At 43.2% G+C, this 13,096-nt stretch overlaps 1 protein-coding gene across 3 annotated transcripts in view; it reads right to left on the bottom strand.

Moving 5' to 3' along the window:
• The window catches only part of RAPGEF6 (Rap guanine nucleotide exchange factor 6), a 137,949-nt gene that overhangs the window by 72,227 nt on the left and 52,626 nt on the right, over positions 1-13,096 (bottom strand). The gene's annotated exons all lie outside the window — the stretch shown is intronic.

Here is a 13,096-nt window from a genome sequence, read left to right as displayed (position 1 = left end):
AAGGAAACCTCTCCCCTTGCCTGCACGTACACTGATAGCACACAAATTCTATCCTTCAGCTAAACTGGGCAGATATTCATCTCCCAACTGCATTTTAAAACCGCTGCATTGTGCATGAAATTCAATCCACTACAGATTTTGGCGTGGACGCCGTATTTTACAACTCCTGTAAACACCAGCTCAATAATGGGAACAAAATTCTATTTCCTTCTAGTTTTGCCTTTAAGTGAGGATGACATCATCCCTCTCGCTCGCGCCAATGGGGCCGCGGCTGCCGCGCGCGCTGGGCTCGGCTCAGCTCGGCTCGCCGGGGCCGGGCACCCGCCGCACGCAGACCCGCCGGCCTCGGCCGCCCCGCCGGGAAAACCTGACCTAATTCCCGGCCCCCTCACCCCCCCCCCCCAAATTCTGGGTTTCGGACACATTTTTTTTTTTTTTTTTTGGTGACTCCAGCTCCCCGCACCCCAATGCTGCAAGTTTTCACAAATAACTGCTTAAAGGCAAACATCAGATCCCAAAACTAAAGCAACCTGGAGATGAAAAAACCCTGATATAAAGGCAGTTCATAGGGATCACAGTCAAGAGAACTGTGGTATCGGGCAGAAACACTGAACTGCTATTCTCATTTTAAGCCGGATTTTAAGTTTTCACAGAATCTTGGGGGAAAAGACCTTCGGTCTACATCCTGAAGGAAAAATTACCTTTGTTTCTTAATACCACTTTCTTTTTAGGCCTGAAGTACCACTCCTGATGTTTCTATGCATCATCTTCTCTTTACCCTCCCATAACACTATCGGAAGCCTCCTGACTGCTAAATAAATCCGCACGTCCTAATTGTGTACAAGACTAAGACACTGAAAAATGGAATTTTTTTTAGAAGGACAGTAAGGCCTTTCATAATTTAAATGCATGTTCGGTTAAACAGGATGAGAGACTTCTCTCACTTAAAGAGCCACAAACTGAAGTTCTGCAAAACCATAAAGCAATTCACAACCGACAGCAGAAGACACCTGATCAGACAGCACTACTTTTTCCCCCTGATCAATCCAAAAAAAAAAAAAAAAAAAAGGCCCATCGTGCAAACGCTGCGGCGAGGACAAGCCGTTGACCCGCACGGCAACCTCGCGCTGACCGCCGGGGCCCAAAGCTGCCCCCGCGCCGGCGGACCGAGCCCGGGCCTGGGGTCGGGCTGCGGGACCAGCTGGCCTTTCCCATCTCCTTTTGTCCTTAGGCTGAGACGACCGCTAGCAGGCTCGAATTCCCGAGCGAGTACGAAGGCACCGCAACAGAGCTCAGCTACAAACAGGTACCTTTTTTGTGCATGTCCTTCCCATCCCCCCCCCCTTTTTTTATTTTTTATTTTTTATTTTTTATTTTAAGGACAGTAGCTAATGCAGCACTGTGACTCCAGGCACAGGGTGGGGGCTGGGGAATGAGAGCAGCAGCTGCTTGGGAAGCAATCTGTCCGTTTTACACACGCTGAAGCAAAGAGATGTTTTCAGGTTAAAATAATTCGTTTTGATCCGGTTCTGCAAGTGGGAATTTCCCAATGCAGCACCCTAATACAGAAATATTGCAGTACCCGCATTAAGAGGTTACCTGAATACATTTGAGCACTTTCAGTCTTTAAAAAAAAAAAAAAAAAAAAGGAAGGTAACGACAGCCGTGGAGTGCTGCATGCAGTGCCAGCTGCAACGCGAGCTGGATGCATCCCCACGCTCCCCTGGCAAAGCTGCCGTCATTTAGTACCACTGGCATGCTTGTCTGATTTTTCCCCGCCATTTAACTTAAGCACCTTAAATGAATCAGTACTTCTGCGGCAAGGTTACCCCTCATTAGGGCTTCGCAGGAGTTCCTGTTTAAAAAAAAAAAAAGAAAAAGAAAAGAAAAAGAAAAAAAACCCTCTCCACCCTGTTCCTGACCCTGTTAAGCAAACGAAGGGAGTGGAAGCAGCACCATGAGCTTCCCCCAATTCCTCTTTTAGGGCGACATTAGGTAGCACAGTTGCTTACTTATGTACATCGCTTTCCACAGTAGCACTTGCTAACAGGCTGCAGAAAAATCCTACCGAAAGATCTGCAGGATTCACAAGTAGTATGAAAATATGATCCATCCTAAGGGAAGGAGCGAGGGAGACGGGGAGGGAGCAAGCGAGGGAGGCGGGAGGCAGGCGGGGAGGGAGGCAGGGAGGGAGGCAGGCAGGCTGTCATCATAACTAAAGTGATGTAAGCTTCTAAATTTAGAACCAGCAATACAGAAGGAACAATAAAAAGGCACCGCGGATTCAGTTCCCCCATCGCTCTAGCACTCCCCTAACCATCCCCTTTTCAGCTGTTGTTGTCAAGCGCGGAAAGGTCACCTCCTATTCGCAGCATTTCAGATTTATGTATTTTATAACGCTTCCTTCCACATGCTGGTGAATTACGGCTCTCCGCAGCCCCACGGCGTGGCACGCACGCTCCCTCCGCACGGCCCAGCGGCGGCACGATCAGCATAACAAGCGCCAGCGGGGCCGGCACCTGCACCGGGGGAAGCCCCCTCCGCCGCGGGGTCGAACGGGGAGTCCACGTGTGCAGTCTGCACGGAGATGATTCATCTCGCGCTCCTCCCTTCCCGACATCTCGCTTCGGCGGGGTGGGGAAGTTCGGGAAGGTACACGACCAAAAATTCCCTTCTGGTGAGAAGCGTAGACACGAGCGGACGCCAGGCCAAGCCCAGAAAGCATGAAGGGCTGGTTTGTGCAAACGAACCCCCCCCCCCCCCCGGAGACACTGAGAATGTGAAAACTCAAAATATCCCACGTGAAAATCCCAAACGCATTTACAGTTTTGCTCACCTAAAACATGGCCTTGATACAGTCTCCAAGCTGAGGCCACAGCCCAAACCTAATATGGATCCGAACGTAATTTCTTCAGCCCCCATCTAACCGGTAGGGTTGCTACAGTTTCAGAACTGGAAACGGCAGAAGCCACCACTGGATATATTCATTTGTTTTTAAAGTTGATAGCAAATACAAAATACCACTTTTTCTGTCCCATTTGTCAGAACTATGTCTCAAGATAAAATGAGCGGATTCAGAAGATTTTTGAACATAAGGTACCAGTACATCCCTTGGAAGAAAAAGGCTCCCAACTAAATGACCTTGAGAGCAATACATTAACTCCACAGATGAGGTTAAAATCATTAAAATGCCACTTCAAATATTTTCTCTATCATTTTTCTTAAGGATTAACACCAAAGTGAAAGCCTGAAAGTAGAAGAGGGAGGGAGGGAGGGATTTGACTGCTTCCACCACTATCAGCACCGTTTCAAAATTTCTAAGCACAGGTGGTTATTTTAAACAGTCAACTTTCATTATTAATGGACAGGTTATCCATGTTGTAGATTATATGCGAGTATGTGAAGATTATACATGTGAGGTTTATATGTGAGTATTACCTCAGGCATGACATCTCACGGACATGTTTTTTCCAGGAACAGATCCATGTCTGGAAGCAACACACCCTTTTTTTTTTTTTTTTTAAATAGAGTCTAAAACAGTAGACTTGTTTGGGCTCAAGCTTGCTCCATGCACAAGAATCTCAACTGTCCCCAGCTTCAGGTTGGGATCAGCCAGGCCTTCCAGCTTGAGTGGTAAAAACAGTAGAAAAAAGGGTGGATGAGAAAGAGAGGGAGAAGCAGCACTGGCAAGAGCGTCCCCAAGACCAGGAGGGGAGAAGCAGCAGCAGCAGCACGTTGCACGGCTGCGCCGTACTCACTGACCTGCTGCAAGAGCTGTGCTAGCTGGGCGACCACGGCACGAAGCGCGGATCGGTCTGGAGCCCAGCCTCCCTCCCCAAACCTGTCAGGTAGCACAGCACAGACCCTGAAGCAGGGCCGACTGCCGCAGATCACCTGTTCCAGCACAGCAGCTCCCAAGCTTGCTCATTAGCTGCTGTGATCCAGCCCCTGTTGCCTCTAAAAAAGGAAAGATGACTACACTCTTAGAAATCCCTCCAGCACGGTGCAGCTTCCCTCCCTCCACTGAAAACAGAAAAACAACAGCAGTTATTCAGATCAAGTTTAAAAAAAAAAATCGATCATAACAGATAAAGCAAAAGACTGGCTAGACAATTTAGCTACACTTCAATTTCATAAACCATTGCAGATATTTCATCACAGCTGTTAACAAAACTTTAAAAGAAATAAAGTGAAAATTGTAACAGCAATACAACTTTCTAGTTTGTTGGGGCTACAGTACCTCAGACAAAACCTAAATCAAACATACAAAACCAAAAGCTTTAATACAAATAGCTAGCAACAAGCAACTCTGACTTGCAAAAAAAACCCCAAGTATCAACAAGGAATTAAGCTACACTGATTGTCCCATTTACTGACAGAGAGTTCCTTTAATCAAATACCTCAAGTATTTCATCAAATATTTTCCCATTAACAGAGTTTCTACATATCAAATATAAAATTAGGTTTGCTATTAAACTTCATTGGAAACCCGGTCAGTTCTATGTCCAAAAAGATATTCTTCTAGCTATTCACCATTACAGTTAGTGGTTTTCATGCCAAGTTTTTCAAGCAAAACAGGGCATCCAGATGCTTGCATATAGACTGACTTATTTTCTGAATGGTGATTTTAACTGAAAATTGTACAGGATAACCTCAGTCCCAAGTTTGGTCCAGAAGGTCTCAGAAGAGCATTACTGGGTTAAATTTTAATATAACATTTTCATATTCCAAGTTAGAAAAAAAACATTCTGATTTAAAGTTGAAGACAACAATGTCACAGTCCTTTAATGAAGCCCTTCAATGTCAGGTAATGCTCAACCCAACAACCTAAATTTACAATTTGTTAGGCTAAAATACAAAATCACTTCTCATAAGATTACTTCCCTCTAAGGTATGCTAAGCCTATACATAAGTGAAAGGTTGAGCTGGCTATAAATGAGAATATAATTAGGCTGGTGTAGTTCAATACAGTATATTGAACAGAAACAGTCCAGGCAGAAGATATATATATATATATATATATATATATATATATATACAAAAATAAATAAATCCATGCTCCCTCTCTGCATACAGGCTACCAGCTTGATGGCTACTACCCCGTCATAGTCTTCTACAAAAAGCCACTCAGATGCCATTTAAAAAAATACAGAAAAAGTAATACGAAGGATCATGGCAACAAATACACGAAAGGTTTTAAAGTCCCATAAAAGACTGACAGCACATTTATCAGGTGTATAGCACTGCTTTTTACCATTAACAACCTGAATGACATAATACCATTACAATCAGTGGGGACAACACTTAAAAAAAAAAGTCTCAATATATTCTGCATAAGAGGCTGCTTATAAAGAATTAATGACTTTGGAACTGCCACCCAACTCCTCAGGGTCCATCAAAACAGATTAACTTTCTGGACACGCTACATAAAATATTTTCTCAGAGACTTTCCAAGGAAATTAGTTAATTCCTATGATGGTGTAAATCTATCTATTTGGTGAAATGAGGAGAAAGAAACAGGTAAGTAATTATTGTGTTGACAGTGCATTAGTAATGACATGAATTTACTTCTTGGGCACTTTAACTCACAAGGATATCTAGCATTTTGGAAAGGCAACTCTGCCACAAGCTGCCGCAGAACAAGATGAGGCACAAGAGTCAATCCCTCTGCAGCAACGCAAGCACTAGTCTAGGTCAAGGCCTGAGCAGTTCTCTAGTCCAGCCCCGAATTCCCGAGTGGGAAGGTTTCCCTGAGAAGGGCTAGGTGCTCATAATCGATTTCCAAACAATTCCAGACCTCCTGGTGGAGGTGCTCAGCTGTGAAAACACTACTGTGTTTGGAATGCAAGGAGGAAATCAATGCACAAATATCCACGGCTTGAACTGGCGTTACCATACGGGCAGCTCCAGCTCTTCTGCCGGCTGCTGTTCCATGAGCAGCAGAGGGAAATCCTGCACAGGGCTGCCTGCAAGGGACACCAGGATCCCAGGCCGACCAGCTGCCACCCAGCACCTGGCCAGGGAGCAGCTGTACCAATAATTAGGTGCTTGACTTATCCAAGAAGCAGAAATTTATGGTATAAACACTGGTAGAAAAGAGAAAAAAGTTGCTCTTCCTTAAAGCAGTTGGCAGAATACGTGTCCACGTGGCAAAAATTAGCTGCTTCTTCAGCTACATAAAAGGTTATTTTATACATACGCTGCGGACGAAGCCCCAAGGTGAGAGCGGTAAAGTCGGCCCCGTTAGCAATTGCAGAATGTAGCTCCTTTTCCTAACAGCAGCCTGATATATTTTTCAGGAACTGAAGTTGGTAACCTGGCAAACCAAAAAGACCATCAGTCTGTCCTGCAGGAGAACGATGCCTTGATCACGACATGTGGCAACCTGTGCCAGCTTTCACCGCCATGTGCTTTCCCAGAGGAAGAAAATAAAATAAAATAGAGACAGAGACGGAATGGTTGTACAAAACCGTCAGCAATCTGACCAAAGCTGAGCAAATACAGGTGCTTACCTAAAATAAATCCTCCATAGTTTCAGGTAATAAGTTTCATTTGTGCACCATTCTTAAATGCTGCTAAACAGCTGCACACTTCACCTGAAAATTGAGGCGATTTCTGTAATTCACAATTTATATATAGTCTGCTTGTCAAGTCTGTAAAGTCTTGAGGGGAAACTCCTGAACAGAAGTTTTTAATAACTACAGCCACTTTCATTATGGATAAATCAGGGCTACAAATTGCAGATGTAGTTATTTAAAAAAAAAAAATTTAAACAGAGATCACAGATTTTAGCAGAACGGTAACATACATCTTTAGTACATGTTTTCTGATTTCATACCTAGCATTCATACCATACATAACATATCAAAATCACTACCCTTTGGAAACTGCAGACCCTCTTTCACTCATTCCATTACCAGGAAGAATTTTAATGCACTGTTCACATTGAATACCGGAGTTTTCGTTAATGATCATCATAACGAGTGATGGACTATCTCATGAAGAAGTCTTTGACAGTAATGGGGCCGACAAAGCTAGCATACAGAATCAATACAAACAATAAAATGAGAGCAAACGCGCTTTTGGTGGTTTTCCCCTTGCTTACAAAAGCAACCAGAAGCGCATCGAAGAAGCCACCTCAGCAGATTCGTTGCGAACGCTAGACACCGAGCCCGGTTTCTCGCGCTGGATGCCATTTTAGGTCCAGCTTGGGTTCGCCTCCCTGCCTAGCCGCGGGCTGGCTCGGAGCCACGGAAGACGTCTCCTCAAGCATCGGACACCGCTCGTCAGGAGAACCGCTTAAGCGGCACGATGTTCGCCCGTCCTCTCCCCCGTCCCCACGGACGAGCACGCCGGTTTGACAACAAGTTCAGCTTTCGGAAGGCTCAGGGGCTCCAGCTGTCTGCGCCGCCGTCGTCTTCTCGGCGTTTCTGCAAAGTGCCCCATAACCGCGCCGGCAAGCAGCTGCTCTCCTCCGAGCGCCAACACGGCGCGCGGCACCGTAGACTTTATTTAGACGTGGGGCTCAACAGCCGGAAGCTGCCTGCTCCTTCCAGGCTGCTCAGGAGACGCACGGGCTGCCCGTGTAGCTGCTTTGCGATCGCAGAAAGCAGAGAAACCCGTAAAACAGCAGGAGCAGGGCACAGCCGCCGTCGAGCGAGGGCGGGCGCAAGCTTTTACAGGGCTGCTTCCCGGGGAAGCCGGCGAGGAAGGAACGCGCGCGCTCTGCTGCTCGCCGGGACACGCCGGCTGGGAAGCGGAGCCCGCGCTGCGTCGCGTGCAACTGGAGGCAGAGCAGAGATACGGCCCAGAGTGTTTTTACAGCAGGGGAATTTTAAAGGCAGATTCAGAAAAAAGGAACTTGCAGTTGTTTCTTTGAATCACACAACACCTCTAAGGAAGCTATAAACAACAGAATTTTGGCACCCTTAAGTAAACAGCAAGGCTCACAGACTTCAATAGCACCCAAATTTCATCCCGATTCTTCACATAAAGCTAAGATTCTGTCAAACTCTAAGTGCCAAAAAGAGGAACACATTAAAAAGATGTACGGATACAGTCATCCAGCTCCAAAAGAGCTCAAGAACAGGTGATCTAGCCACTCACAGATTAGCCACATCCTCATTAAAACTAACTGATATTCCAGCCAAACAGGTGCTAGCAGATGCTGCAGAGTTCAAGAAAATTTGCCTGCAGGCATGCTGTAAATCAGTTTTGGTTGTTAGATCAATAAGAGGCACCATTTCTGCAAATTTACCTGGTAGTTAAAAATAGATTATAAAACACCCATAGTGTTTTATAGCATTTAAAAGGGAAAGAATTAGTGATGGGAAAGAATCTAATGGGTTTGATCCAGTATATTAAAACGTGCCTTAGCTCCTCTCAATTGTGAGATATCCTAGCCTAACTCCAGCCTCTGACAGGATTACATTAAGTAATGATCAAAGAACAAGGAACTTGCCACTCAAGCAATCCTCAGCGACAGGCTCCTCTGAAGATCAATGTTGCTACAAGGCTCCAGGAAAAGTTTTACTTGATGCAAGTATTAAGATACTGTCCTCAAAACTTAATTTTATAATAAATCTCTTAAACCTCATCATTCTCTTACAAGAGTTTAAAAAAAAAAAAAAAGTAACTTTGCATCTCTGAGGAAGGGAATTACTATTAAAAGTTCAGGATTTTTTTTTTCTGTTCTACAATTTAAAAAAATTCAGAGAAGAGAAACTGTCAAAAATGTATGTAGATAATAAATTAGAAAAATCTTACTAAAAAAGTTACAAGAGATTTAAGCTTACAAGCTTGACTGTCATATCAGAATTTATATCAGACTTAAGCCCCATTTGTTTTTGCCCATTGCAAGATAAGTGTGAAACTTGCTAGCTCAGGTTATTTTTTAATTATGAAGATAAAATATCTGAACTGCTGACTTGCTCAACACTTGATCCAAGAATGACAGAGCAATTTAACTTTTATAAAGCACCAAAATCACCATTAAACATTTTTTCCTTAAAAATGTCAGTATAAAAAATAGCCACCTGTTTCCAGACTGGCGTCGGTGTTGTAAGTACCTGTTACACGTTCACAACAGCTATTGTTATGAGGCCGTAAATCATAAAACTGCAGAGTTTGGAGCATAGCTGAATAAGGATGACCACGCCAAACCCACTTTCTTCTTTTGTAATTAAAAAATAAATTAAATAAATAAATTTAAAAAAAAAACACAGCTGCATCTCAGTTCTGGTAACGACCAGTTGGATGACTCTAGTTCCTCTCTGGATTCTTACCGACTTTAGAAAGAGTTCGGTGAGAGCACTATATTGCCAATCCTTCCTCAAAGCAAAATACCAGCTCTTGAAAGCCAGGCCAAGCACAGCGAATACCAACGGCACAAGCCTTTCTAACGCGGCAAACTTGAGCGAGAGCTTTCACCAAGTGCTGGAGCCTCATGTTTCCCACAGTCGGGGCCCTCTGTAGTGTGCATGAAGATGCAGATACTATCAGGTGACAAAACGGAAGAGGCGACACAAGCCTGAAATGCACGGGGGCTACAGAGATACCATGTAGTTATGGCAGATGCTCCAAGCCGCCACCATGGCCTTCCCCGGGCACGTGACCCAGCATGTCAGAGACATCCCCCATCACTCTCTTGATGGGCAGCAGTGCTATCTTTTGTATTAAAAAAATAAAAATTAAAAAAAATCTGAACTTTTTCACTAAAACACATCTACCCCCCAGCATTTTGCTGGGCTTGCTATGCTGTAGAAGGAGAAAACCCACCACCAGCAGAAGCCTGACCACGCAGCTGTGCTGGGAACCCTTTCCAGGGCCAGCCAGGCCTCAGACTATTCACTTGCCTAATGAGAGCAAGTCTAACATACTTTGCATATGTATTGCGAGAACAAATGCATGTCATTCTGCACTTTGACGACATAAAACAGTAACATAAACCTGTTCAGTTTGAGCAAGGGGGAAGAAAGGGAATAACAATGTCAGCATACGTTCACTGTATTTTTCCACAAAAAAAGCATTAATACTTATACTGCAGGAAACCAATGTTCCTACGGAACCACAAAAGATAGTACAGGAATTTAAACAATAACTCCTTCACCAGTCAAAGAAACCAACCAGATGGTGCGCTTTTAACATTACTGAATTAGCCTTCATTTGGGGCAGGGAACACCAACAATAATTTGAATGTCTGTTATTCTAAAGATACGAAAAGAGCCTTAATACTTAGTTTAAGTGACAGGCATAAGAGAAAGGAAGAGCTTCAAATATTGCAATAACTATTATTTGAAGTATCAGCACACAACTGTATTTCATGGCCAAGCAAGGGGATTATTACAGAATTTGCTCCAACAAGAACAAGCATGAAGCTCCATGCCAGAAGTAGATGCAAGCTCACATAACAACTTAATTGGTAACATTTTATAAAAATAAAGATTAGCCTTAATCATAAATATGAATCACACTGTATTCAATGTGCAGAAATTTACATTTAAGGAGTTAATGGAGATTGCACAGGTAATTCCCCTTCAAAGCAAACACAAGAAAGCCTCTATTTAATCATGCAAGGAAGAAGTCTAAGCTGGGATAAAGGGACACTGTATTTTGATACCCACAAGACTTCAGTTTTCTTCACAAAGCAGAAAACTACCTGTGTCAGAGAGATTGTGTACTAGGAACTCAGATGATGTTTGCTGTGAACTCTACAGCGTCACAGCACCGGCACCCGCAGGACTCATTGCAGACCGGCTGCACTGCAGTGACCCGCTCCGAGCAAGGGCCTCACAAAAGGTCCATCAAGCCACAGTCAGCATCTGTCAGCAGCATTTAGCAACAGGCCGCAGAGCGAAATACAACACTGCATTTATTCATTAGCATTATACCAGGGAGGAAATCTGCTGGCGAGTTTGTAAACAGTTTTCCCACTCTGCCAGAAACGTTATTGCAAGATCTTGTCAAATAGGAGTTTCATTCAGAGTCCCCCCTCCTTATCCTGCCCGTGCTCAAACGGGCTGAAATGAAGGGCTGCATTATAAAGCCTGAGTTTTTCAAAACCACTGGGAACCAGTGATCACATATAAGCAGACTAACATAGGTAAGAGTTAAACCTAGACACAGCAAACAAACCATGCCTCTGACAAAGTCATTATTTTACCAGATTACGATGGAATAGGGAAAAATGCATGCACCCATTTTTGTTTACTTGTCAAATAGGCAGCTGGTTATCTTGTTTTGATTTCTTAGTCATCTGTTGAGTTACAAATTACTTTTCACTACACAAAGTACTGCGAGTATGATGCTTTCCAATTAGGAGCTTACAGTCTACAAAGAAAGGATTGGTATTGCAATTCAGACAGCTGAGCGCCCAACAGCTTGCAGATTTTATATCAGAAATGTGGTTGTTTACTCCTTGCCACTCAGCATTCGCTCATCTAGGAAAACATCTAGCATTGTTAATAGGATGTTTTTTATATATTCCTGATATAAAAACAGATTTAGGAACACACTGTTGTTTTATGAAGTTTATACCACTTCCCATCAAATGCTGATCAAATCATATATACTCATAAACCTGAGCAAAGAGTCAGATTCGCAACAAGAAACTATACATGTAAAAATAGGCACACGCTCCCTGTGGTTGTTAACACGTAGAAATAAATTAACATGCAGAAAAATCCTAACAAGGACATAATCTGTTGACTAATCACAACAGGCAAGTGTAACCCCACTGACCCCTTGCATCAATAACCGACAATCTCCGAAATCATTAAAAAGTCATGTAACGTGCTAGTTCCCAGAATGAGGTTTCCAAAGACAAGCCGCACAGCTACCATCAGCCTCTGCTGTTCGAGGCTCTCCTCCCCTATCAGCTGGTCCAAAGACCCGAAGGCTACGAATTACTTTGAGCGTTTATTCAATGCTACAGAAACACCAAGGCGGGGGCGGAGAAGAGATAAGAGATTTTGTCATACAGAGATTGGAATTTAATTCCCAATGAAGCCTTATGCATGACTGCCCAAAGCTTGAGGATAGAGTATCTCATTTCTTCAGTAACGAATTCAGATTACACACTAATGATAAAACCAACACATGTGACAGTTCTTGAGATGAGATGGCAGAGGATGTTAAACTTCAAGAAGCATATTCACGTCCTGTTACAGCAACGAGAGCCTTTCTGCTTAGAAGACAAATGCCAATAACCTTTTACTGCCAGAAATGCTAATGTTGTGGGGAGTCTAAAATCACCTCCGGCGTTCCAACAATTAACAACATGCAAAAAATAACAGTTTATTCTGAAACAGAGGAAAGTTTTAAGCCTTTAACTAACTGCATGCTTCAGATATTTTGAAGTATACCAACTGGGAGAGGTTTTGTAGCTCTCGGGGAGACGAACAGGACAGAGGGGAAAATAAAGGGGAGAAATTAAATCTGGGTGGGTTTTTTGCTTTTCTGGGTCTGAAGGCTACTCAAGGTTTGCATATTTCAAAGTTAATATCATGTTTTAGCCTTTGATCTTCAAGGCAAATCATAATATCCATAACAATTATTTTCATTGAAATAATTTGTCTAAAGCACATACGTATCCTGCTACTAACAGGAAGTTTACATGCAAAAAATAACTAACGGCAAAGAGAAACCTTCATAAAAGCACCGTGGCCTTAAAACCACAGCTATACATGCCTTCACGCAGTACAGAGCGTATAGTCTGTGATGTTATTTAAGAGTAGCAAATGAGTTGCCGTTACTCTTTTCAATGCTTCAATTAACATTCCGCTATTTTTAAGCGAGTAAACATGAGGTGAAGTATCAAGATAGTGTTAATACTGTACTGAACTGAATCTGTGAGTGACTCCATTTCAACATAGCTTAAACTTACTAAGGGGAAAAAGACAAAACAAAAACAAACAAAACCTACTACATCTTACTAAGAGAATTTCAGTCAAAACTGCAACAAAAACACTAATCAAGAATGAAAATTTCTCTGACCAGCAAACATGGACGTTTCATCACTGCAATGCTAAAAACCATAAGCCAAATACCTCTTTTTCGGCATAGTGCTTGATTCTTCACTACCACCAAAGGCGTTCAA

This window comes from Apteryx mantelli, chromosome 14, assembly GCF_036417845.1.
Source record: "Apteryx mantelli isolate bAptMan1 chromosome 14, bAptMan1.hap1, whole genome shotgun sequence".
In the NCBI taxonomy this organism is placed as follows: Eukaryota; Metazoa; Chordata; class Aves; order Apterygiformes; family Apterygidae; genus Apteryx; species Apteryx mantelli.
The sequence above is the reverse complement of the archived record's forward strand: the minus strand, read 5'-3'. Positions and strand labels throughout refer to the sequence as shown.